The 25,272-nt window shown below is 45.6% G+C and overlaps 1 protein-coding gene across 6 annotated transcripts in view; it reads left to right on the top strand.

Moving 5' to 3' along the window:
* The first annotated feature begins 6,573 nt into the window (after positions 1-6,573).
* Positions 6,574-25,272, top strand: part of LOC147633244 (uncharacterized) — a 35,561-nt gene continuing 16,862 nt past the window's right edge. For all 6 annotated transcript variants that reach the window (XM_086806270.1, XM_086806273.1, XM_086806274.1 and 3 more), the window contains exon 1: positions 6,574-7,178. The gene's annotated coding sequence lies outside the window, so the exon portion shown is untranslated. The remainder of the gene's footprint in view (positions 7,179-25,272) is intronic.

Consider the following 25,272-nt stretch of genomic DNA (forward strand, 5'->3'; position numbering starts at 1 on the left):
AAGCAATTCATCATAAGATAGAAGTACTTTTAGAGAGAGGTTTGATTAGTCCTAGCAACTCACCTTATGGTGCTCCTGTATTTTCGGTGAAGAAAAAGAACGGCACTTATCATGTGTATAAGGAATAGGTACTCCATCCCTAAAGGAGTTGATTTATTGGATGAATTGAGAGGGGCTTGGGTGCTTAGCAAGATTGACCTTAATTTTGGCTATCTTCAAGTAGGAATGATTGAGAAGGATGTGTATAAGATTGCTTTTTAGGACTTTATCTACTCATTAAGTAATAATGGTTGAGAAGGATTTTTATATGACTACATTTAGGACTCAATCTAGTTTTTATAAGTTTTTTGCAATGCCCTTTCGACTTACCAATGCTCCTACAACTTTTAGCCTTATGATGAACTATATATTCTTCAAACATCAATATTTTGTGGTTATATTCTTTAATGGCATGTAAATGTTATGTGGGAAATCCAAATTTGAAATGTAAGGCTACCATCATGCTGATTGGATCTCCTTTAGTATGTTTTGAACCAACTTAATGAGTTTTTATCTCTTACTTATGGTTGAGTTTTATTCTTTATCTTTATATCTTGGTTGCCTCGCTTGCTCTATTAGTAAAAAATGATGTTATCTCTTTATATTATTTTTTAGACCTACTCATAAAAGCTACAAAGAATATGAACTCGTTCTCTAATTTTTAGACCTACTGGCCTTATTACTTTCTATTATTTTTAGGCCTACTCATAGAAGGTGCAAAGAATCGCAACTTTTCCTTTAATTGCCCTCTGCCTCCTAATTTTGCAAATTACCTTTATGCAATTCTCATTCAAAAAAATCTTAAACCAACCCCTTTGATTGAGTACAAGACACGTTTTCTTTGAAAAGATTCCTACACAACTCTACACCTCCTTCCATGTCAAAGGAAGAATTATTTTTATGCTGAGGGTCCTCCTCCTCAAAATGGTAGTGGGCATGGAGCAAAAAGGATAAGCGAAGTAACTTTCTTCACCACTCCTCCCCCAAACAACACAAACTCTCCACCGCTAGCTTACTTTGAGGTTTGAAGTCAATCTTGTGCTCCACCAAGGTATTTGCACTTGAGAATATATGTTTGCAAAATATTACAAAATCCATAAGAATCGAGATTTGGCTTGAAATTTTAATGCTAAAAACTAGAATTTTGGGACTTAATTAGAGTGCTCAAAGGCTTTGTGATTAGATTCCCTAAAGCTTGGGTAAAATTAGCAAGTATTTAGTGGATGTTAAAGGTAAATATATGCCCACAAATTTTCAAGTCATTCCTAGCAAACCCAATGTTAGGGCTTACCTATTGAAAGAAAGATGAAGAACAATTTGCAACATGTAGAGCGGCATGTTTTTACATGGTAAATAGAGCTTCATACCTCATTGAGAGAGCAAACACTTACTCTCCTTCCCTTTGGAAAATTTGATTCAACTATAACAATGAAGCATTTAGTGACTCATTCTTGTTCCAAATCTCTCTTTCATTACCTTGGCCCACCTCTTGCAGTCATTATTGGGAGATTTCCTTTAGCAAAGCCTCATGCCAAGCTAAGGCCATATCTTTCAAGAAATTGGGAAGAATTCTAGCTTGTTCCTTCATAGACCAATTTGTTTGCTAGATTGAAATCCCAAAGATAAGACCTTAAAATTAAAAGCTCAAAAATAAGACCTTCAAATCGAGAAGAATGTGAAGAACAGAAGAGATTAAGCACCTTGCAAGTAAACACACACAAATGAGTAGACAAGCACACACAAGAGTAAACACACACACACACACACACGAGTAGATAAGTACATGAGAGTAAACACACACACATGAGTAGATAAGTACATGAGAGTAAACACACACACACACACACACACACACAAAGAAGAGTAGACAAGCACATGAGAGAGATGGATGGCTGAATTTTCTTCTATATCTCTTCTCGTCTCTACAACCATAGCATAAAGAGATAAGAGTACATAGTATAAGGGAAAGTACTCTCCTACTATAATATACAAAGGTCAGTCCAAAGTGTGAACTTGACTACATGAGATTATGCCATAACTCTAGTACATCAAAGTGACCATTGTCACACAACTCTCTACAACCATACTATAAAGTAAGAGTACATACTATAAGGGAAAGTACTCTTTTGATATAGCATATAAAGGTCGGTCCATAGTGTGAACCTGACTACATGAGATGGCACTATAACCATGCCATAACTTTAGTACACCAAAGTGGCTGTCACACAGCCCTAGTGACATATCGCTTGTATAATCTCACCAACCCAACCAGTGGCATAAGTGCAAAAGCTATCATCTAGGTGAGTCATCAATGTCCACGCACTGTTGAGCTCGATACTCCCCCTTGAGCTTAACTCCACACACGGCACTCCAAGTAATCTCCTAAACTTGCAAAGTTTCTTTGTACCCAATGCTTTCATAAAGATGTCATCTTCTGATTCTCTGCACTAATATATACTAAATTCACATCACCTGCTAGAACCTTTTGGGTTATTGGTTGTATGCTGTTCATGTTATCGCAATAAATGACAAAACGGCCCTATCCATAGGTTCGCCTATATCACCAAGTAGCTTTTAAAAACAAGCTACCTCACAAGTTGCCATAATAACACCCATGTACTCTACCTCTATACTCGATAAGATAACTACCGACTATTTCTTGCTACTCCAACTTACAACAACAAGAAATAGCCATAGTAGCACTCGACAAGGAAAATGTTGGCTTTATATTTTTTTTTGGGAGTGCTGTTACTCCAACTCACAACAGTAAAACATAAAGCCATTGGTAGATCTCATGTCTAAGACACTACTAGCCCAATCAGTGTATGTATACCCATGTAGCTATATCTCTCTGTCAGTCTCATATAATCAACTGTGAACTTTAGCAAAGAGGACTGCTGTCCCGATTTCAAATGATGATGATGAGTAGAGAGGGATGCTATCCCAATATTGAATGAAGATAAGCAGAGAGGGCTGCTATCCCAATAATGTGAGCCAATGAACAGAGAGGGATGCTACCCCAACGATGTGATGATGATGAAGCAGAGAGGGCTATTGTCCCAACGATGTCAAATGAAGATGAGCAGAAAGGGCGGCTGTCCCAATGGAGGATGATGGAGTAGAGAGTGGGTTGTTGTCCCAAAGTCGATGGAGGAAAACGCCGAAGTGATGGAGCAGAGAGTGGGTTGCTGTCCCGAGTGTGCTGAATGAAGAAAAAACACAGATGTGATTTGTGCAGGAGAAAAACATTAGAGCTGATGGAGCAAAGAGTGGGTTGTCTCAAGATGTGCTAAATGAAGATGAGCAAAGAGAGTGGGTTGCTATCCCAAGGTGAGGTGAGGATCCAAGCTGTTGTTGCAGAGGTAGGTAGCAACATCAACATAAGATCGAGTAATGATGTCGAATACAATGTGTTGCCGTGCTACTGAATAGGAAATGATGTGTATATATATGGGGTGGCTGTTTGACCCAGAACTAGGGCTGTCGTCCAACAACAAGAGACAAAAACCAAATAAAATCTCCTTTTAGGGCTGGGAAAAATACCATTTTCACACAATACACTTGTGCCATATGTCAATATTTGCGATGACACGTATGTGTAAACAAGGCTACCTTCGCCTCAGGTATATTAACATCCAAAGTAAACATCTGGCATTTCTATTACCCTTTGTAACCAAGTGACATTGATTTTTGAAGTCTTCCAAAAAGCACCCTTCAGGATTGAACCTCACTTGCTGATGTAGACCTTGCTTAGCCATATGTCCAATAGAAACCAGGTTTTTTGAAATATTAGGAATATGAAGTACATATGGCAGGCACTTTATTTTGTCATCTTGCATAGACAATGGGACTTTACCAACATGCACAATAGGTGCACAGTATCATCACATGTTTACACATACCCTAGTTTTTCCATGTGCTACATCACAAACAATTGCTCACTTTTGTCATCACCCTGTATAGTTGCCTTGTTCATAACTTTTCACTTTTAATATCATTATGCATTTTATAGTAGTCCTTTGCAATGTGCCCTAGTCTGCCCCACAGTAATAGCACTCCATGATATTTGCATGTTGATTTATTTGCCAACCACCTCAGCCTCTCTAGCTCCTCTTGCCTCTATAGTGGCCTTTTCCACCTATATGAGACTGATTTTCTTGTTTTTATTGTTGCCTCTGGTTTTGATTTCCAAATCAACCACATGATGATGTGCCTCTATCTATACCTATATATAGTAGAAGGCCTACTCGTGTGAATTTTTGGAGGATGAACCTCCCCCAATATTCATCTCCTCGAGGAGAGGAGAGCAGTTCCTGAAAATCTAGAAAGTTATCTCGGACTCCAATGGAGGTATGACATTCACTTTATTCCTTGTAAAGACCATTCAAGAAGGTCAACGCCATGATACCATATCATCTACTGAGGTGATCCAATAGAAGAAAAGACATATGCCCTTTAATCTCATTGGGTAGTCATTTATTCTTAGCTTCCCTCTCATCATATTATGCAACTCTTGCTAGCTACATCTTCCGAGCTTGAGTGTTTACATTATACATCTTCACCAAGATGTCCCAAGCCTTCTTTTAGGAATTTGTGCATCGTATATATGCATAATCATAGAGTGTGTCACATTAACAGATAGTACCTTTTGGATCTTTCATGCCATGCTTTATATGCTTGCACTTGCTATTGCGTGGGATTTTCTTCTACAATCTCTAGCTCCTTTTCATCACCTATAATGAACTCCCAATATCCTTTCCCCATAAGGAAATTGGTTATCTTGAATTTCTAAACCTGGAAATTATTATTATCCAACTTCTCACTCACAATTTGTGACAAGTTATCCTACATCTTTATCTGTAACTAACCAAATACTTGCAACATAGTTATTTGCAACTAACTAAATACTTGCAATAGAGTTATCTGTTCCAACAGAGTTATCTGTATGCAACGTGCAACACTAATTAATCTACAAATGAGCTCACTAACGTCACTTCTGCTTACTCAAACAGCCACAACAAGTGATTAGAATATATATACATACATCCACCAACACCTGTAACACTTAGAACATGTGAAAAAAATGTATGCACATCGAATTCACACCACTGCTCTACAAAAACCACAATTTGGGAAAAAAGGTCCCAAAATAGCACTTTCTCATAGTGTTTGCAAAAACCTTTTGTTAAATCACTGCAAAACACAAAAAAAAAATATCTCAACCAAAATTTCTCCTTTGGGACATTGAATATGGTGGTGCGCGTGTGTGTATGTGTGTGTGTGTGTATCTGTGTGTGTGTTTACACACATACATATGTACGTATGTGTGTATATCTGTGTGTGTGTGTGTGTGTGTGTGTGTACACTAAGCAAGGATTACATTATGGGAAAACGCAAGCATGTATGTGTGTGTGTGTGTGTGTGTGTGCACTAAGCAAGGATTACATTATGGAAAAACGCAAGCATGTATGTGTGTGTGTGTGTGTGTGTGTGTGTGCACTAAGCAAGGATTACATTATAGGAAAATGCAAGCAACAACTAGCATGGATTTTTGACGCAAGCTTAAGCTATAAAATAGTAATATGTGTTACAATACAAATTTCTTGCGGGATTCAAACATTATCTTGGTGTGACTTTGTGACCATGGGAAAATTTGAGACTTAATAGTAGGAGAGTACTAGAGCAAGTTTGGTTCGCCCTTGTAAAATGGTGGTGAGTTGCTCATGTTGATGCAATTGACAAAGTGAGTTGCTTGAGTTGTTTTGGTGGTAGTGAATGATTTTTTCTTTTTTAAGAGACAAATTGAGTTAGTTTGCTTCACCTTTAGTGGCTTGGTTTTGGGTCTTGCATTTTGTTCTCTCATTCTCTCTCTCTCTTTGTCTCTCTCTCTCTCTCTCTGTCTCGGTCTCTCGTGTACATGCTTACAATGTGTGCATATGTGCCAAAACACACGCATTCACACGTACGTTTTTGGCACATATACACACATTGTAAGCATGAGAGAGAGAGAGAGAGAGAGAGCTAGTCTTTTTTTCTTAGTGTCCCGGTACAATTGCTCGCTTTTTGCTTCTTTTGAATGTATTCAAGGTGAGGATGGCCCTTAGGGTCGTTAATGTCAAAGGCATGCAAATGGACTTTCTGTAGTGATCGGTTGGGTGGTTCTCTCTCTCTACCTCTGTGTCTCTCTCTCTCTCTCTCTCTCTCTCCCACAAAACACACACGCGCACACACACGAGAGAGAGAGGGAGAGAGGATGCAAGGCTTTGCAAGCCAAAGGTTGGGAGGGTGGTGCTTACTTTTTGCTTCTTTTGAATGTATTCAAGGTGGGCCTTACGGTCGATAATGTCAAAGGCATGTAAATGGACTTTCTGTAGTGATCGGTTGGTGGTTCCCTTTCTCTACCTCTGTGTCTCTGTCTCCGTCTCCCAAAACACACACGCGCGCACACACACGAGAGAGAGAGAGAGAGAGGGGCAAGCCAAAGGTTGGGAGGGTGGCAGGGTCGTTAATGTCAAAGGGTTTCCACTCACGTTGATGTAAATGGACTTTTGGCAGTGCTGGGTCCTCCTCAAAAGCCGCAGGACTCGTCAAGCCAGAGCTCACGCGCTCGTCTTCTCGCACCTCCCACCTTTTTTCGCAACCCCTCTCCTCTGCTGCCGAAACCCTATCCCGAACCTTCTCTCAATTTTTTCGAAACTAGCCTGCTCTGCGTCTCCATTGTTTTCATTCTCTCGCTGGCTTCTTGTAAAGCTCATTAGACTGTCAGCAAAAGAAGGATCCCTGCAAAAACTGTAGCTTTCCATACACGCAGGAAGCTCCCTGTAACCCTCACTTTCCCCATAATTATCTTACCCTTTTGCATTTTTACTACTTTTCCTGCAGCTGCCCTAATTTTCTCTGCGTTTTAACAGCGTCCATTCCACGGAAACCCTACCTACGTTTTCTTTCTGCAGAAACCCTAATCTTCCCTGCGATTTTGCAGCGCCATTCCACTTGGCCTTTGGTGTGTAGCGTGGTTTAAGCATTTGGCGGACGTGCGAAGGATTCTGCAGGTGTGTTGGAGGACGCAGCGTTTTCATATACGAAGAAGAGCATCAGGGGCAGGCTATGGTGATGGTGCAGGAGCGAGAAATCGTGAGGTAGGTCGCTATGAAATGATCTATCATCAGGCTTGGTGTCCCTTGGTTGATTTCATCGCCTGATCACCGGCTCAATGCTTGGTATGTGGTCGCATGTATCTTAAGGCTAGTTTAATGGTTATAGAGGGTTGTCATTCTAGACGCTAAATGATATCGATCCCTAGCTTATGGGTATCACATATATGTTATGGACGGCCAGGCCCTCGGATGTCAGAGAAGGTGATAGATGGTGCTCTAGGTTCAGTTATTACGGATGCATTTTTGACATCTCGGACAATGGTCGCAGCTTGTAGAGCAGGGTCCATCACCAGGGTTGTCATCCTTCAGACGGTTTTTCTTTCTGCCCGTCTACTTCATTGCCCCGAGGGCTGTTGCTGGGGTCTGAAGGGTAAGTTTTCCTTTATTGATGAGCAAATGGTTAGGACCTTTACAGACATCTCCCCATCTCCGGCAGGGGAGATCGCTGGCTCATGAGGGACGGGTAGGTGAGATCTCCTTTTTACATGGGAGGAAGTTTTGTCTGTAAAGCTCTGTATTTGCCCTTTTTTGGTAAGGATGGTAAGGCAGTCTTCTCACCTATTTACTTCATCGCCTCTAGGGAGTATCACTTGGGTTGTCACCCTTTAGGAAGGGAGTTTTCCTGCCCATTTACTTAATTGCCCCTTTCACAGGGCTTGTAAAGACTCTTAAGGTAATTGAGATTTCAATGGATTGGCCAATGGCTGGTTGCAGCTCTTGAAAGGTTTTCTTGATTTCAAGAGCTCTGCTATCACATTACATGCCTACAATGCCCTTCATGACTCACTCTTCTTCACCCTGGAATATATTAGAGCAGTATATGTTGGAGAGAGAGAGAGAGAGAGAGTTAGGGTTTCAGTCATCAGCCACACAAAGATGGAGATAGACACAATACACATATGCTGAGAGTGAGTCAGTGGAGGTGATAGAGTCAACCTTCCACGTATATCCATCTATAATAATAATATGAAAGTACAAAGCAATCCTTTCACCTTGTATATCCAAGGGGAAAAATCGCATGCGAAAAAGTGCCCTTGGTTAGGTCGTGTTCACACGTAGCACTGCATAAGTGTGCATTTGCCTTAAAATCCCCCCCTTAGTGTTAGTGTGAACTTGTACAAGGCATATCACTTTTTGTATAGCAAGGCTAATTATTTTCGGAAAGCTTCAAGCTTCTCTCTCTAGGCAAAGCCTTTGTAAATAGTGATAGAATAGCATCGGCGGAAGCAACACATAGGAGAGAGGGAGAGAGGTAGAGAGAAAGAGAGATATCAGACAACGAACATCATAGATTAAGTAGAGTGTGAGGCTTTACAATGGCAATACCAGCCAGCAGATAGCTGTTAAGCAATGCGCATGTGAATGGATAATTACAAGTGAGGGAAAAGGGGCTGTCAGAATATGCAGCGGAAATGATATCCAAACTTGGGTAGACAAGAGCAAGTAGACTGCAGAAAATAATCAGCACAAGAAACACTGAGAGATGTGTGTAAACTCTTCTCTATACACAAGATCCCGGAGATAACTGAATGAGAAAGTGGAGGAGGATGGGGGGCAATATATACAAGCCCATGAGGGCAGTCGGCCAGCTCTGGAAGAGGCCCACGACTGACTAAATGTCCACGACTGCTGAAAAATAGCAGTCGGCCAGCATCTGGTGCCCCACGTCTGCACAGAACAAGTCGGCCAGCACTCAGATAGCCCACGACTGCTACAGATGCAGTCGGCCAGCTTCAGAGTGGTCCTGGCATCACTTGGCAGCCCTCCAGCCACTAGGAAAAAATGGGAAAAATAGGGAAAAAATACGGGGAGTGTGGAAAAATGATATACGGGCGGGCACACCCACAACAGAGGCCCTGGTGTATACAAATAGACAGGAGATGACTTCTAACACCCCCTCTCAGCTCCTGGCTGTGTAACCAACCCCAGGGAGCTGGAGTGCCGCCTGAGCGTTGCCTGAGGTAGAGACTTCGTGAAGAGGTCCGCCGCATTGTCCTCCGTCCAACAATAAAGTAGCAAGATGTCACCCGCCAAGATCTTCTCACGAACAAAGTGATATTGTATCTCTATATGCTTGGTCCGGGCATGGAAAACCGGATTCCGAGCAATAGCTATACAACTCTGGTTATCACACTGGATGACTGTGGGCTCCCTCGGTGGAAACCCCATCTCGCCAAGCAGCCTTCGCAGCCATACAACCTCACAAGCAGCACCACAAGCAGCCCGATACTCTGCCTCTGTCGAAGAAAGGGTAATAGTTGGCTGCTTCTTGCTGCTCCAAGAAACCGCTCTTGAGCCGAGGGTAAAAGTGTATCCTGAAGTAGATCTCCTCGTGTCTGGATCTCCTCCCCAATCTGAGTCACTCCAACCTTGGAGCTTGACTCCATTCCCTCCTGTGTAAAAGAGTCCCAGATCCTTCGTACTCTGCAGATACCGCAAGATCCGCAATCCTGCGTCCCAATGAGTCTTCAATGGCGTCTGCATAAAAGAGCTCAACAGCCCCACGGAGAAGCTCAAGTCCAATCTGGTGTTCAGCAACCAGATCAATGAACCAACCAGCTTCCGGTACTGCGAGGCATCAACTGGCTCACAAGGATCTGTAACGGTTAACTTTGTGTTCGGGTCCATCGGCGAAGTAATAGGCTTGCAGTTCTCCATCCCAAAGGCCTCAAGCAACTCATGAACATACCGCTGCTGAGAGACGAAAAACCCCCTCTGGGTCTGCCAGATCTCCAATCCCAAGAAGAAGTGGAGTAAGCCTAAGTCGGTCATCTCAAACTCCTTTGACAAGGCAGTCTTCGTCACTCCGATGTGCTCCACATGACCGCCGGTGAGAATGAGATCATCCACATAAAGGATGATGAGTGTGACCATGCCGCGTTCCCGAAAGAGATACAGGTTCGGATCTGCAACCGATCTCTGGAATCCAGTCCGAATAAAGAAGGAATCAATCTTCTGATTCCAAGCCCGCGGAGCCTGCTTAAGACCATACAAGGCCTTACGTAACCTGTAAACCATCCCTTCCGATCCTGGAACAATGAAGCCTGGAGGCTGCTCAACGTACACCTCCTCCTGCAGGTCACCATTAAGGAACGCCGATTTTACATCCATCTGGTACACGGGCCACCTCTGAGAAGAAGCAAGGGTCCTCGTAGTCGATGCCTGGCCGCTGAGCATAACCCTTAGCCACGAGCCTGGCTTTGTGTTTGTCCACCGACCCATCAGCCGCGTACTTGGTCTTAAAGACCCATTTGACACCAATGACTGACCGTTTCGACGGCCTCGGTACCAACTTCCAAGTGTTATTCTTCTCGATGGCGTCAAGTTCCACCTGCATGGCTTCCCTCCAAGTATCCCGTGAAAGGGCTTCCTTTACGGAAGTGGGCTCTTTATCCCGCATGATACGAGACATAAGAGCATAGTTCACCTGAAGAAGCTCCGCCGTGTTGCTTTTATCTCGAACTCGATGTGATCTTCGAGGGCCGTCCTCTGTGGTCCACTCGGAGGGTAGCTCCGTGACACCTGACTCCTGAAGGGTGTCCATCAACCACCTAGGTACTCGAACAGATCGTGGAGCCTCCTGTGGTCGTGGGGGCTCAACTCCAGCTGCGGGCTCAACCTCCTGTGATGACTGAGGTGAATCAACTGGAGTGGTAGACTGGGAATCATCATCAGACTCTGGATCTCCAAGAAGTGGCGGCTCCTCGACAGTGGATGTTGGAACATGCTCATCAAAGACCACATCCCGGCTGACAACAATCTCGTTCCTCTCTGGATCATACAACCTGTATCCCTTGGAAAGAGAGTTATACCCCACAAATACCAGCTTGCGGGACTTGGAGTCAAGCTTCCCCCTCTGCTTCTTCGGAATATGTACATACGCGTCACTCCCAAAGACACGGAAGTGCGAGACATCGGGTTTCCTGCCAAAATATGCCTCAAATGGAGTCATATGGGGTACAGAAGTCGTCGGAGAGCGGTTAATGGTATGGACAGCTGTCGCCACAGCCTCACCCCAAAGTGGACGAGGAAGATCTCGATGCTCCAGCATGGTCCTCGCCATCTCCACCACAGTCCTGTTCTTACGTTCTACAACTCCATTCTCCGAAGGCGATCCAGTATTGGCCAATTCCCTCTTGATTCCATGATCTGCACAAAACCGAAAGAATACAGTCGAGGAGAATTCCCCTCCTTTGTCAGCCCTGAGAGTCTTGACCTGAAATCCAGACTCTTTCTCCACCATCACGTGCCAATCCTTGAACCGAGCAAAAGCCTGGTCCTTCTGTGAAAGAAAGTAGACCCACGTGAATCTGGTACAATCATCAACAAGCAGCATGAAGTAGAGAGATCCTCCCAAGGATGGTATCTGCTGTGGTCCACACAAGTCAGTGTGAATCAACTCCAAAGGTTTCGAAGCCCGCCTGGAAGCCTGCTTCGGAAAGGATTCCCTGTGCTGCTTACCACGTATGCAAGAACTGCAGCGTCCTTGCCTACTACCAACATCTGGCAAGCCAACCACCATCTGGTCCCGGAAGGCGCACCGCAAAGCATCCACATTTAAGTGGCCAAAACGAAAGTGCCACAAGTCTCCGACCTGAGAGCCTGTCAGTGAGGAGAGTGCAGAGAGTTTGTAGATACCGTTCTCCACACCGCCTTCCCAAACAACTTTGCCTGTCTCACGGTCCCTTAGAGCAACTGAATGCTCCTCAAATTCCACCCGAAAGCCAGTCTTGCATACCTCATGCACTGACAAAAGATGAAAGCCCAGAGCAGGGACGTAAAGAACACGGGAAGCATGCTTGCCCCCCTTGCCATCGGGAATGATCTCCATCCGGCCCTCACTATGAATCGGAATAGTGGAGTTATCACCAATAAAGATACGACCTGATTGCCGCTTCAGATCCAGGAAGAAGTCACGGGATGGAGTCATGTGCCTGGAAGCACCACTGTCGAGAATCCATTCCCGAGTATCCTTTGCGGTGAAGCCAACTGCCTTCTCGCTCGAAGACGATGAATCATCGGAGTCCACCATCTCCAAGTGCACAAATGCCGGAGTCTTCGCAGCTGAGGCTGAGGACTCAGCACTCTTCCCTGTCCGCTTAGGGCACTTCCTCCAGTAGTGGCCTTTCTCGCCACAATCATTACAAGATCTTTCGGCCTTCAGCTTCTCTCGTTCTGGATCAGGCTTCTTCTCGGAAGACTTATCTGGTGAAGCCTTCCCTTTGCCCTTGTTGGTATTACGGCCTTTCGACCGTTGGCCAGTTAAGGCCTCCGAACCTCCGCCGTGAGGAGGGTTCGTGAAACGTTCCTCCTGGTCCAAGACCATTGGCACAAGCTCCTCCCAAGTAATGGTGCTGAGCCTGCCACTCGTGATCAACGAGGAATAGAAAGCGGAATACTGACCAGGCAAGTGAGAAAGTAACGTGATGGCCATATCTTCGGACGATATCTCTTTCCCAGCTTGAAGGACTTCCTGCTGAAGGGCCTGCAGCTTGTTAATGTGTTCCCGCATCGTCGAAGACTTTGCAGGGTTCATAACCCGCATCTGCACTTCCAAGGATATCCGCTTCATGGGTGACACCCTGTTGTACAAAGAAGCCAAGTGCTCCCATATGCCTCTCGCCAGCGTCATGTGCTTCACATGGTTGATCACCTGTGGTGTGCAATTGAGGAATATAAATGACCGGACCCTGGCGTTGACACGGTCCCACATTTGTGCCTGTGCCTCTCGGTCCTTCCTCGCTGATAAAACCTCCCCTTCCTCAGCTTCCGGCCTTGGCACCCCTTTGATAATAAAATCAGCAAGATCATATGACTCCAGAACTGACTCCATCATGACCTTCCAGATGCCATAATTGGACCCGTCCAACTGCCGATCCACTGGGAACGTGGGAAGAGTCGGAATCTTCACGTGCTTCTCTGCCATCTCGAGTAAATCCGCCATCTCGGAGAGTAACCTGAAAGGGTGGGTGGGTGGGAAAAATCTGAAAATCAGAAAATATGCAAGTGGCTGTCCAGCCCCTCTGCCCGCCTTCCTCTTGCACCTTCACTTCCCGTTCAGCCCGAAACAGTCCACCGATCAGCAACCTGTTGCTCCCCCTCTTGCTCAGAAAAACGCCCAAGATCTGCTAGAGCCTAGGCTCTGAAAAGGGGCTGTCAGAATATGCAGCGGAAATGATATCCAAACTTGGGTAGACAAGAGCAAGTAGACTGCAGAAAATAATCAGCACAAGAAACACTGAGAGATGTGTGTAAACTCTTCTCTATACACAAGATCCCGGAGATAACTGAATGAGAAAGTGGAGGAGGATGGGGGGCAATATATACAAGCCCATGAGGGCAGTCGGCCAGCTCTGGAAGAGGCCCACGACTGACTAAATGTCCACGACTGCTGAAAAATAGCAGTCGGCCAGCATCTGGTGCCCCACGTCTGCACAGAACAAGTCGGCCAGCACTCAGATAGCCCACGACTGCTACAGATGCAGTCGGCCAGCTTCAGAGTGGTCCTGGCATCACCTGGCAGCCCTCCAGCCACTAGGAAAAAATGGGAAAAATAGGGAAAAAATACGGGGAGTGTGGAAAAATGATATACGGGCGGGCACACCCACAACAGAGGCCCTGGTGTATACAAATAGACAGGAGATGACTTCTAACAGGGGCTTTATATAGGCAATGGGGATTGCCTACTCACATGACAAAATACCCACGATCCATAAACCAGCCCACAACTGCAAATGAGTTGGGAAAAACATATAAGTGCCAATAAAAGGCCAATTCCCACACAAAGAGATGCACAAATTCTAACACCCCCTCTACAGCTCATAGTGTGCAAATGTCGGAATAAGAAAAGGTGATGAAGATGCGGCCATGGACACTCCAGCATACAGCATACTGGATACACCTCAGAAAATGCACTTGCCAACTTGTCTCTTGAAAGACAAAATGCCACCCTGAACAACAAAGAAATCCGCTTGGCTCCAAGTATAGAATTTTGAGTGCAGAAAAACATCGCATCCATCATCCCCCAACAGTAGACGGTGAACACATCTCGTCTCAAGAGACCTCAAACAATGAACTTGGAACTCATCCAGGCCATAATCTCTGCGATGCTGAGTACTGAGAGGGCAAATGCGACAGCAACGTTATGGCCATGTCCTCTGACGTTATCTCCTTGCTAGCTTGAAGAACTTGCTCTGCTGAAGAGCCTGCAGCTTGTTAATATGCTCTCGCATTGTCAACAACTTTGCAAGGCTCATAACGCGCATCTGTACTTCCAAGGAAATCCTCTTCATGAGCGATACCCTGTTGTAAAGAGAAGCCAAATGTTGCCATATACCTCTGGCCAGCGTCATATGCTTTACATGATTGATTACATGCGGTGTGCAGTTGAGGAAGATAAACGAACGGACCCTGGCATTGACACGATCCCACATCTGCGCCTGTGCCTCCCGGTCCTTTCGGATCGACGGTACCTCCCCTTCCTCTACTTCTGGCCGTGGAACCCCAACAACGATGAAATCAGCGAGGTCGTAAGACTCCAAAACAGATTCCATCATAACCTTCCATATTCCGTAGTTGTTCCCGTCCAATTGACGGTCCATCGGGAACGTGGGGAGTGTAGGGATCTTCACATGCCTCTCGGCCATCTCTAACAGATCTGCCATTGCGGGGGGTGAGCTTTAGTCGTGTGAATGGGGAGGGTGGGTGGGAACAAAACTTGAAGAGGAAGCTGCACTTGCTGCTCCCTGCTTCGCCACGTCCCGAATGAGGGTCCCCAAATAGCACTAAAAACACGAACAGTCCCGCTCCTCGGGGGGGTGAACTTGGTCTTGTGAAGGGAGGGTGGGTGGGAAACACAATGAAGATGAGGCTTGAATTGCTTACTCCTCGCTTCTCCACGTCCCACACGGTCCAGCGATGCCTTCGATCAGCACCAATCACGAACAGTCCCGAATCTCCAAGTCTCCCGCAAGCTCTTCCAAGGTCTTCAAGGGCTTCAATAGTCCCGCAAGCTCTCCACGTCTCCAAGATCTTCAAGCAGCCTTGTGCTCTGATACCATGTCGGAATGCGCAGCGGAATATGAGACACACAACTGAGAGCAAACACGTGCAGGACTCCACGTTGAACAAGGGTCCACGTAGAAGACAAGCGCCAGCCTGCAACAAACTGAACTGGGAGCAGAAGAAGAAAAACGCAGACAAGAGAGTGGCTGGGTATGAACTCTGTATATACACAGGAATCCCGAATGAATGATACAATGGCATGGGGGCTATGGGGCCATTTTATATGGCCCCAAATACCCAGTCGGCCAGGGCTGAAGGCACCCGACTGCCTCACGACTGGAGTAAAACATGTGTGAGGTACACGACTCGTATAAGTCAGTCGGCCAACCTCTATCAAAGGTCACATCCACACGTGTGATAGTCGGCCTGAACTTGGAGCCTCTTGCCAGCACAGGGCAGCCGCCCAAGCCATGGAAAAATGGGGAAAGATACGGAGAGTGGGGAAAAATGAGAAAACACCTAATAAGGGCGGGCACACCCATGATAGAGGCCCTGGTGTATATGCATAGACAGGAGATGACTTCTAATAGAGCTCTCCTAAAGTCGCTGAAGAGAGGCAAGGCCTTGGCTAGTGCTGCCCTCCTGCTCATGGAATCTAGCCAATCTGCTCTGTGCTGCCTGTTGGAGTAAGCTGCTAATCTCGCCAAAGCCTGCATCCAACGTGCCAGGGCAGAACCTGAGAGAAAATCCAGCCCCTCGCATATCTGGTCCTTCCTGCAAGCAAGAGTATTTGCTTATATTACTTCTTTGGAGAATTGCTGTACAATGCTTTAGAACAAGATCTATGACTGTCCAATGCAAGGACGAGGATGACCGTATGTCAGCTGAGAATCCACCAATCCAAGGGCACTGTAGAAGACTCTTTTGGGCCACTGATGCAAGTCTAGGACAGTTGTAGGACTGCACATCTACTGCCTGAATGCTGAAGGGGACTTAAATGTTTGCTAGGAGAGGATGAAGACTGAATTGCTGACTCGATGACCGAATTCTGCTTCATGACTTGATTTATGATGAATGAATTAGGCTGAGAAGCAGGCGCATGCTTTTATAGGACTTGGGGCTGCTGGTCGGCCAGATCTTATAGGACAAAAAATGCTGAAATTAGCATTTAATGCTGCACATAGTCCTGCTGCCCCCAATGCTGCTGTTGGCCAGGCTTAATACACAGCTGCTGCCTATAAACTACGGTCGGCCTGTCCCATCTACTGCTAGGGCTGCACATTTGCTGCCTGAATGCTGAAGAGGACTTAAGTGTTTGCCTGGAGAGGATGAAGACCAAATTGCTGACTTAATGACTGAATTCTGCTTGATGACTTGATTTTTGATGAATGAAGTAGTGTCAATTCCCCACGGATCCCCTCGTGATCGATCTTGGTTCGAAACTCAAATCCTGCAAACAAACGAACAACAAACAACAAAGGGGGTGCAGGCCTGACTCACCTCCCAACCATGACAGCCGTGGGCAAGCCCACAGTTTTGGCTATCCCCACCGAGCCACGAGCTGAGCTAACTAGGTTGACGTACCGACCAATCTCCTCCTCACGACGTCCCATACCGCCGCGAAGCTGCCCTCGCGGGCCTCGAGATTGCTGCCGGCCTTGGCTGCATAAAGCAGGTGCACGTCTGCACTAGATCCAGGCTCCAAGACCATAGAGCTCTCACAAACTCGCGAGACTCTCTATGCACAATAACTAACCTTGGCCACCCTTTTATAGACTCTTGGCCGGTCATCGGGCGTCCACACTTGGCCGCCCGCCCGTCCATACTTGGGTGCCCGTCCGTTAGTATATCCCTAACTCAGCTCGTCAATCAGCCTGCCTAGTTCCAAGCTTCCCCAAGCCTCGAAACTAGTCTTGCATGCGTATAGCACACGGTAGATACCCACTGTGCACATGACATACTCCCCTTCCTCTAAGAGCTCACTCCTGAGCTCACTAAAAAGCCAGGGTAATCTCTCTGAAGAGAAGTCAGTGTCTCCCATGTAGCGTCCTCCTCAACACGATCCTTCCACTTGATCTTGTATTCCGTGATAGTTGATGGGGAGAATTAGGGTTAGGTCATGTGGGAGACATACACAGAGAGAAGCACAAGGGGGAGAGAGAGAGAGAGTTGTGGGGATAAGTCAACTCATGAGGCATGAGTGTGTGACTCCCCTATCACACATGTATATTGCACTAGTACACATAGTGCACTTAGTACATTAAAAGTACTAAGTGTACTATGTACTATAACTTATGGGCTTGTACACACTATAAGGGTGGGCATAACGCCTTTACCCCAACAACCTCCCACTTAAAGGCAAAGTGCCCTTAAGTAAAGGAAAAGAAAAATCAGCATGTACATGATAATATACAAGGCCAAATCAAGGCTGAAACTGGCCTCATCCAATGCCCATCAAGTGTCTGCAATGAGCAAACCGCTCCGGAGGCAAACTCTTCGTCAACAGATCTGCCGGGTTGTCATCCGTGTGAATCTTAACAAGCTGAATTTGCTTGTTCTCTATCACCTCTCTGATGAAGTGATACTTCACATCCACATGCTTCGTCTTTGCATGAAAGACAGGGTTCTTTGCCAACTGGATGGCACTCTGACTGTCACAATGCAACAATGGAATATCCCCTGTATAGCCCAAATCAACCACTAACCGAGATAGCCATAATGCCTCCTTGCAAGCCTCTGTGGCTGCAATATACTCGGCCTCTGTAGTAGATAAGGCTGTGCACTTCTGCATCCTGGATATCCATGACACAGCACCTCCTGTGAATGTAAACACATAACCGGTAGTAGACTTCCGGTTATCTGGATGACCGGCATAATCCGAATCCGTGTAACCATGCACTAATGCATCCTGTTTGCCAAAGCAAATGCACATATCCTGTGTGCCCTTCAGGTATCTCATGACACCTTTCACTGCTTCCCAATGCTTCTTGCTAGGGTTGGCCATGTATCTAGAAACCACTCCCACTGCAAATGCAATGTCCGGCCTAGTAGCAACCATGGCATACATGAGACTGCCACAAGCTGAAGCATACGGAATCTTGGCCATATCAGCCCTGTCTCTATCCGACTGTGGGCTGTCCATAGCACTGAGTTTCACATATGGAGGCAAAGGAGTACTAGTCTTCTTCCCCCCGTCCATATTGAACCTCTGCAAGACTTTGCCAATGTATTCCTTCTGAGACAAATACAACACATGCTGATTTCTGTCCCGAAGTATCCGCATACCCAAGATGTGATTTGCATCACCCAAATCCTTCATATCAAAGGTTTGATGCAGCCTCTGCTTCAAGGCATCCATCTCCTTACGAGATTTCCCGGCAATCAACATATCATCAACATACAAGATGAGGATCAATAGACTGCCATCCAAAGCTTTCTTGGTGTACAAGCAGTGATCTATGTCACTTCTCCTGAATTTCTGAGATTTCATGAATGTATCAAATTTATGATACCATTCTCTTGGTGCCTGTTTGAGCCCATAAAGACTCTTTTTCAGCTTGCATACAAGCTTCTCCTTTCCACTTACTGCATAACCCTCTGGCTGCTGCATATATATCTCCTCATGGAGATAGAAAAGCAGTCTTCACATCCATCTGAATCAAGTCCAGATCATCATGCGCAACCAAAGCCAACACAGCTCTAAGTGTGGTCATTTTGACCACTGGAGAGAAGATCTCATCAAAGTCCACACCATATTCCTGCTTAAAGCCCTTAGCCACTAACCTGGCTTTGTATCTTGGCTTTGCATCTGGTGCAACTTTGAGCCTGTATACCCACTTGCATGGCAAAACCTTCTTGCCTGCAGGCAAATGCACCAACTTCCATGTTTCATTTTTATGCAGAGAATCCATCTCTGACTTCATGGCACGCTCCCATAGAGCTTTGTCTGCCCTCTGTAGAGCCTCCTTATAACATGAGGGCTCCCCACAGTTAGTGAGCATCAAATAGTCAACCCCTGGAACAAACCTGTCAGGGGCTCGGGAGGGTCTAGTGGACCTCCGTACCCAATGACCATCATTTGCAGGTTGCTGTCCAGCCTGCATATCACCCATTGGTGGCTCCTGTTCCATGCCATAAGGCTGAAATATCATGCCCGGTATCTCCTCCAACTGTGGTATATCCATAGGGATATCTTCTGCCATCTCTGGCTGTCCATTTGGACCATTTTCAGCACCATTTAAGGGCTGGTTTTCCTGCTGTAATGGCTGATTTACAGCCCTTTGTTGTTGTCCATGATGTCCATCATCATCAAAGATGACTCTGCCAGGCTCCTGTTGCCTTGCAGGCTCCTTATACATGCATGTTTCATCAAAAATGACATCATTGCTGCGTATAATCTTTCTATTCACGGGATCCCAAAGTCTATACCCCATTTCACCTCTGTCACCATATCCTAGGAATATGCATTTATGAGACTTAGGATCAAGTTTGGTGCGCATTTCCCTGCGTATGTGCACGTACGCAACGCAACCAAACACTCTCAAGTGCTTGTATGACGGAGGCTTCCCTGTCCATACTTCCTCTGGCACTTTCCCACCAAGCCTCATGAGTTGACTTATCCCCACAACTCTCTCTCTCTCTCTCCCCCTTGTGCTTCTCTCTGTGTATGTCTCCTTTACAGCCCTTTGTTGTTGTCCATGATGTCCATCATCATCAAAGATGACTCTGCCAGGCTCCTGTTGCCTTGCAGGCTCCTTATACATGCATGTTTCATCAAAAATGACATCATTGCTGCGTATAATCTTTCTATTCACGGGATCCCAAAGTCTATACCCCATTTCACCTCTGTCACCATATCCTAGGAATATGCATTTATGAGACTTAGGATCAAGTTTGGTGCGCATTTCCCTACGTATGTGCTCGTACGCAACGCAACCAAACACTCTCAAGTGCTTGTATGACGGAGGCTTCCCTGTCCATACTTCCTCTGGCACTTTCCCACCAAGCCTCGTGTTAGGTGACCTATTTATAAGGTGAACGGCTGTCATAACAGCTTCAGTCCAAAAACCATGAGGTAATGCAGCATGTGACAACATAGAACGGACCTTCTCCTGTATGGTCCTGTTCATCCTCTCTGCTGTCCCGTTTTGTGGAGGATCATAAGGAGTAGAGAGCTCCCTCTTGATGCCTTTAGCATCACAAAAGTCCTGAAACTGTTTGGACATGTACTCTCCACCATTGTCGGAACGCAAAGCCTTCAGTGTTTTGCCAGTTTGATTCTCAACAAGAGCAACAAACTTCTCAAACACTGAGAATGTATCACTCTTCAAACGAAGAGGATAGACCCACACCTTGCGTGTGGCATCATCAATAAAAGACACAAAGTATTTTGCCCCTCCCAAAGAAAGCTGAGGCATCTCACATACATCTGTATGCACAAGCTCTAACTGAGCATCTTTCTGTCCAAGAGCTTTCTTGTGGGGGCACTGTAGTTGCCTACCATATATACAATGCTCACAAAACTGAAAACTTGAAAACTTTAGAGAAGGCAAGTAACCCAAACGAGACAATTGCTCCATTCCTTTGACACTCATGTGTCCCAACCGGCTATGCCACATAGAAATTTCCGGTTGCTCGGTTGCATTTACATTAGCATGGTGACAAACACCTGCATGCATAAAGTAAAGAGTGTCCACCTTAGAGCCTCTGGCAACAACCAGTGAGCCCTTACTAATCTTCCACTTTCCACGACCAAATGTGGTAACATAATCAGCATCATCAAGCTGTCCAGTAGAAAGCAGATTCTTTTTGATCTCAGGCACATGCCTGACATCATGGAGCATAAGCTGTGAGCCATCTGAAAATACAAGCCTCACATCACCTCTGCCAAGAATCTTGCATGCATGGTTATCACCCAAATAAACCACTCCTTCATTGCCAGCAGTATACCTGACAAACAAGTCTCTGCAACCTGTGACATGAAAGGAGGCACCTGAATCAATGATCCATGAGTGCATACCATGACCACCTGTAAGAAGTGAATGGGCATCAAGTGAAGAAGTAAATAGGACCTCATCCTCACTGCCACCTGCATGTGACACATTGATTTCTTCAATCTTGACTCCACTTTTGCCCTTTGGCTTTACATCTTTGGCTTCATCTTTCTCTTTGTCTTTGCCTTTTCCCTTTTCCTTTTGATCATTTTTCCATTTGTAGCATTGCTTTTTAATGTGTCCCTTCTTGCCACAATAATGGCATTCCAAATCCTTTTTGGAGCGAGACTTGCTCCTTCCCCTTTCTTGGCTTTTCCCCCTTTGCTGGGATCTCCCACGTGCATTCATTGCATTGGACTTTCCAACAGAATTGTTTTTCCTGTTCATCTCTTCTTGAAGAAGAGCACCCTCAACATCTGCATATGACAGCATAGCATGCGAATTGCTAGTGGCTGTCCTGAATGTGTCCCAACTCTCTGGCAAAGTGCATAACAAAAAAGTGGCTTTGAACTCATCGTCCATTGCGAACTTTTGATTAATGACCTGGCTGACAATACCATTAAACTCATTTAGATGGGCTGTCATAGATGCCCCTTCCTTCATCTGAAGACCTATGAGTTTCTTCAACCAATACACTTTGCTTGAGGCACTTTGTTGGGCATACAAGTCCTGCAATCTCTGCCACATTCCCCAAGCTGTCTTCTCTTCACGAATGCTGAAAAGTAATGAGTCTGACACAGACAACATGATAGTAGATCTTGCCAGCTCATCCATATCTTCCCACTCTTCAGCTGTAAGAGAAGCGGGCATCACACCCCTTTCTTTGATAGGCTTGTGCTGCTTTTTCTGGAGCAACACATTGTAGCACTGGGTTTGCCAAATATCATAATTATGCGAGCCTTCAAGCTTCTTGATGTGAAGCAATGAAGAGCTCTCACCTGTGGTTGCCATAGCAAAATGCAACCTGTCAATGCCTGACTCCCTGCAAAATGTGCAAACACTGCACCAATAGCACACAAAGTGCTCACAGTTTTTCTCCCAAAGTTTATCTCCCACTGCGGAAGCAAGAATGCAACTTTTCTCCCACTTTATGTGATGAAAACACCAAAATCTGGTTGCTGCAGATTTTGGACAGCACCTTAAATGTGCTCTTTTGCCCTTCCAAAGTGCTGTACAGCAGTACCAAGTGCTCACCAATGATGTACCAAACCTGTACCGGCAAGTTCAGCAGCTGAAATTGAACCTTTTGGTCACTCAAAACAGTGTACAGCCATGCCAAAACATGCACAAAGCTGTGCCAAATCTGTACCAGCAGGTACAATAGCAATAATTGCTCTCCTGGCTGTCCAAATGAGTGAAAATCAGACTTTAACAGTCCCGAACACTGCATACAACAGTTCCGAACAGAAATTGGGCAAAAGCCCCTTGACTGCAAGCTGATTTCTGAGGATTCAAGGCATAAATGTCTTGCCTGCTGCTTTGCCAAGCTCAACAAGCATACAAACTTGAAAAGCCCCTTGATTTGAGATCAATTTCTGATCATGCATGGTACATTGACGCACATGAAGGCATCCAGAGTGTTCACGATGCTTCCCCTTGGCCACATATACATCAAATACATGAAAGCCCCTTGAATTACAGGCACATTGAGTGCTTGTAAGGCATCAACACATTATCCACAGCATCAAATTGATTGCCTGCATGCAAATCAACCAAATCGGCACAAAAGCCCCTTGATTTGCACTGCAATTTGCTACAATTTTGCCCAAATGTGCGATTTCTCACATCATACAGCATGTATGAGTGCTTAATTGCACAATTACATCAAAAGCCCCAAATTTCGACATCCAATTTCTTGCAAATTGAACCTGATTGTGACCAATTTCCTGCAAATTGATCCTGATTGTGACCAATGTCACCCCATTTTGCCAATTTTGCTCAAAAATTGAGCAATTGGGCACCTGTACCTGCTCAATTGATTACTGTACTTGCTCAATTGCAAATCCCAAAAAAAAATTGAAGCAGAATACCTTGTAATTTTCTGATTTACTCTGATTTGCAGGCGGGTTGATGAATTTGGTGCTGCTGCAGAAAGATTGATGCTATTGGAGGGCTCTTCAGGAGTGCTGCAGAATTCGTGTGTTGCTTTGTTGAGAGAGACCAGCTGCTGGGCAGGGTGACTGCACCTGGCTGACTCCCACGCTGCTGCTGCTGCTGCTGCTGCTGTGGGCGCTGCTGCTCTGGCCATGCTGGCTGCATGGCAGCCCAGTTGTGGCAGTGAAGCAGGTGCGCTGCCCGTGAATGTGCTGTTGACGGGCGCCCCCTTCGCTAATGGCCAGGCGCTGTTCACGATGTCACGGTTGCGTGATGATTGAAGCCGACTGCAATAGCCAGCGTCTTCGCCCAACGCTCACGCCTGCGTGTACCAGCCGACGACTAACGCCCAGTTGCCTTCGCTTACGTTTCGCCTGATTGTTTTACGTCGTCAAACGCCTGTAGCCATCTTCGCCTGATAGCTCTACGCTATCTTCTCCACCTTCGCCTGGGAGAACTGAGGGCAGCTATGGTACCCGCAATGGTACCTCTGGCTTGGGCTATGGCACAGCTACTGCTGCTCTCTCAACCCACCTGCCTGCGACTGGTCACACAGTCGACCAGTAACCAGCACTGCACAAAGGCGACCAGAGACAAATTCTGATGCAGCACGCAGATCCGTACAGCAGCACACGCCTGTTCTCTGCAGCGACAAAACCCTAGAAAAAAGAACCTGGCTCTGATACTAGTTGATGGGGAGAATTAGGGTTAGGTCATGTGGGAGACATACACAGAGAGAAGCACAAGGGGGAGAGAGAGAGAGAGAGTTGTGGGGATAAGTCAACTCATGAGGCATGAGTGTGTGACTCCCCTATCACACATGTATATTGCACTAGTACACATAGTGCACTTAGTACATTAAAAGTACTAAGTGTACTATGTACTATAACTTATGGGCTTGTACACACTTTAAGGGTGGGCATAACGCCTTTACCCCAACAATAAGCGTATGACGCAATCTTCGTTCACGAAAGCCAAGAATCTTTTCAGGTTCGTGCGGAACAAATGTCATGTCTTGGACATCTATAATTTCTTGAGGAGTAACTAACTGATCTGCTCCACCCAGTACTTCCTTAAGTCTACTGACATGAAATACAGGATGAACTTTCACATGAGAAGGCAAATCCAATTCATATGCAACTGAACCAATCCGTCGTGTAACACGAAATGGTCCACAGTATCTAGGGGATAATTTCGGAGATCTACCTGTCCGTAAAGTCTCGGAATCTTTCGGAACTCGCAAATACACCATCGTTCCTTCAGAGAACTCTCTAGGTGAACGATGTCTATTAGAATAAAACCTGTCTCGGTCTTGAGCACTTCTAATAGATTCCTTCGCAACTTGTAACATTTCCTGCATATCTTGCAAAAAATTACGTGCTGCATCATGCTGAAGTCCTGAGAATCCTACTGTAACAGGTGATCTTGGTTGAAAACCGTACATAAGCATGAAAGGACTAAACCCTGTACTCGTATGCTTAGTGCTGTTATATGCAAATTCTAACATAGGAAGATAATCCTCCCATGAACTTTGTCTTTTGGATACATATGCTCGAAGCATATCCTCCAAAATCTGATTCACTCTTTCAGTCTGGCCATCAGATTGAGGATGATCTGAGGAACTCAAATTCAAAGTTGTTTCCAACTTCTCGAAAACAAGTTTCCAAAAGTCACTCGTAAACTTAGAGTCCCTATCACTGACTATGTCCTGCGGTAACCCGTACCGTCTAAACAATTGCTCGATAAACTGCCGAGCTAATTGCGTAGCTGTAATATTCTTCCGGGTCGGTAAAAATCTAGCCATCTTTGTCAAGCGATCTACCACAACGCAAATAGAATCGTGGCCTTGATGTGTTCTTGGCAATCCGGTAATAAAATCCATGGAAATACTTTCCCATTTATTACCTGGGATTTGCAAAGGATGCAACAACCCAGTCTGTCTAAAGCGTTCAGCTTTATTTGCCTGACAAATCTGACACTTGAGA

This window comes from Cibotium barometz, chromosome 12 (assembly GCF_041138505.1).
Source record: "Cibotium barometz isolate CiBa-2024 chromosome 12, ASM4113850v1, whole genome shotgun sequence".
NCBI lineage: Eukaryota > Viridiplantae > Streptophyta > Polypodiopsida > Cyatheales > Cibotiaceae > Cibotium > Cibotium barometz.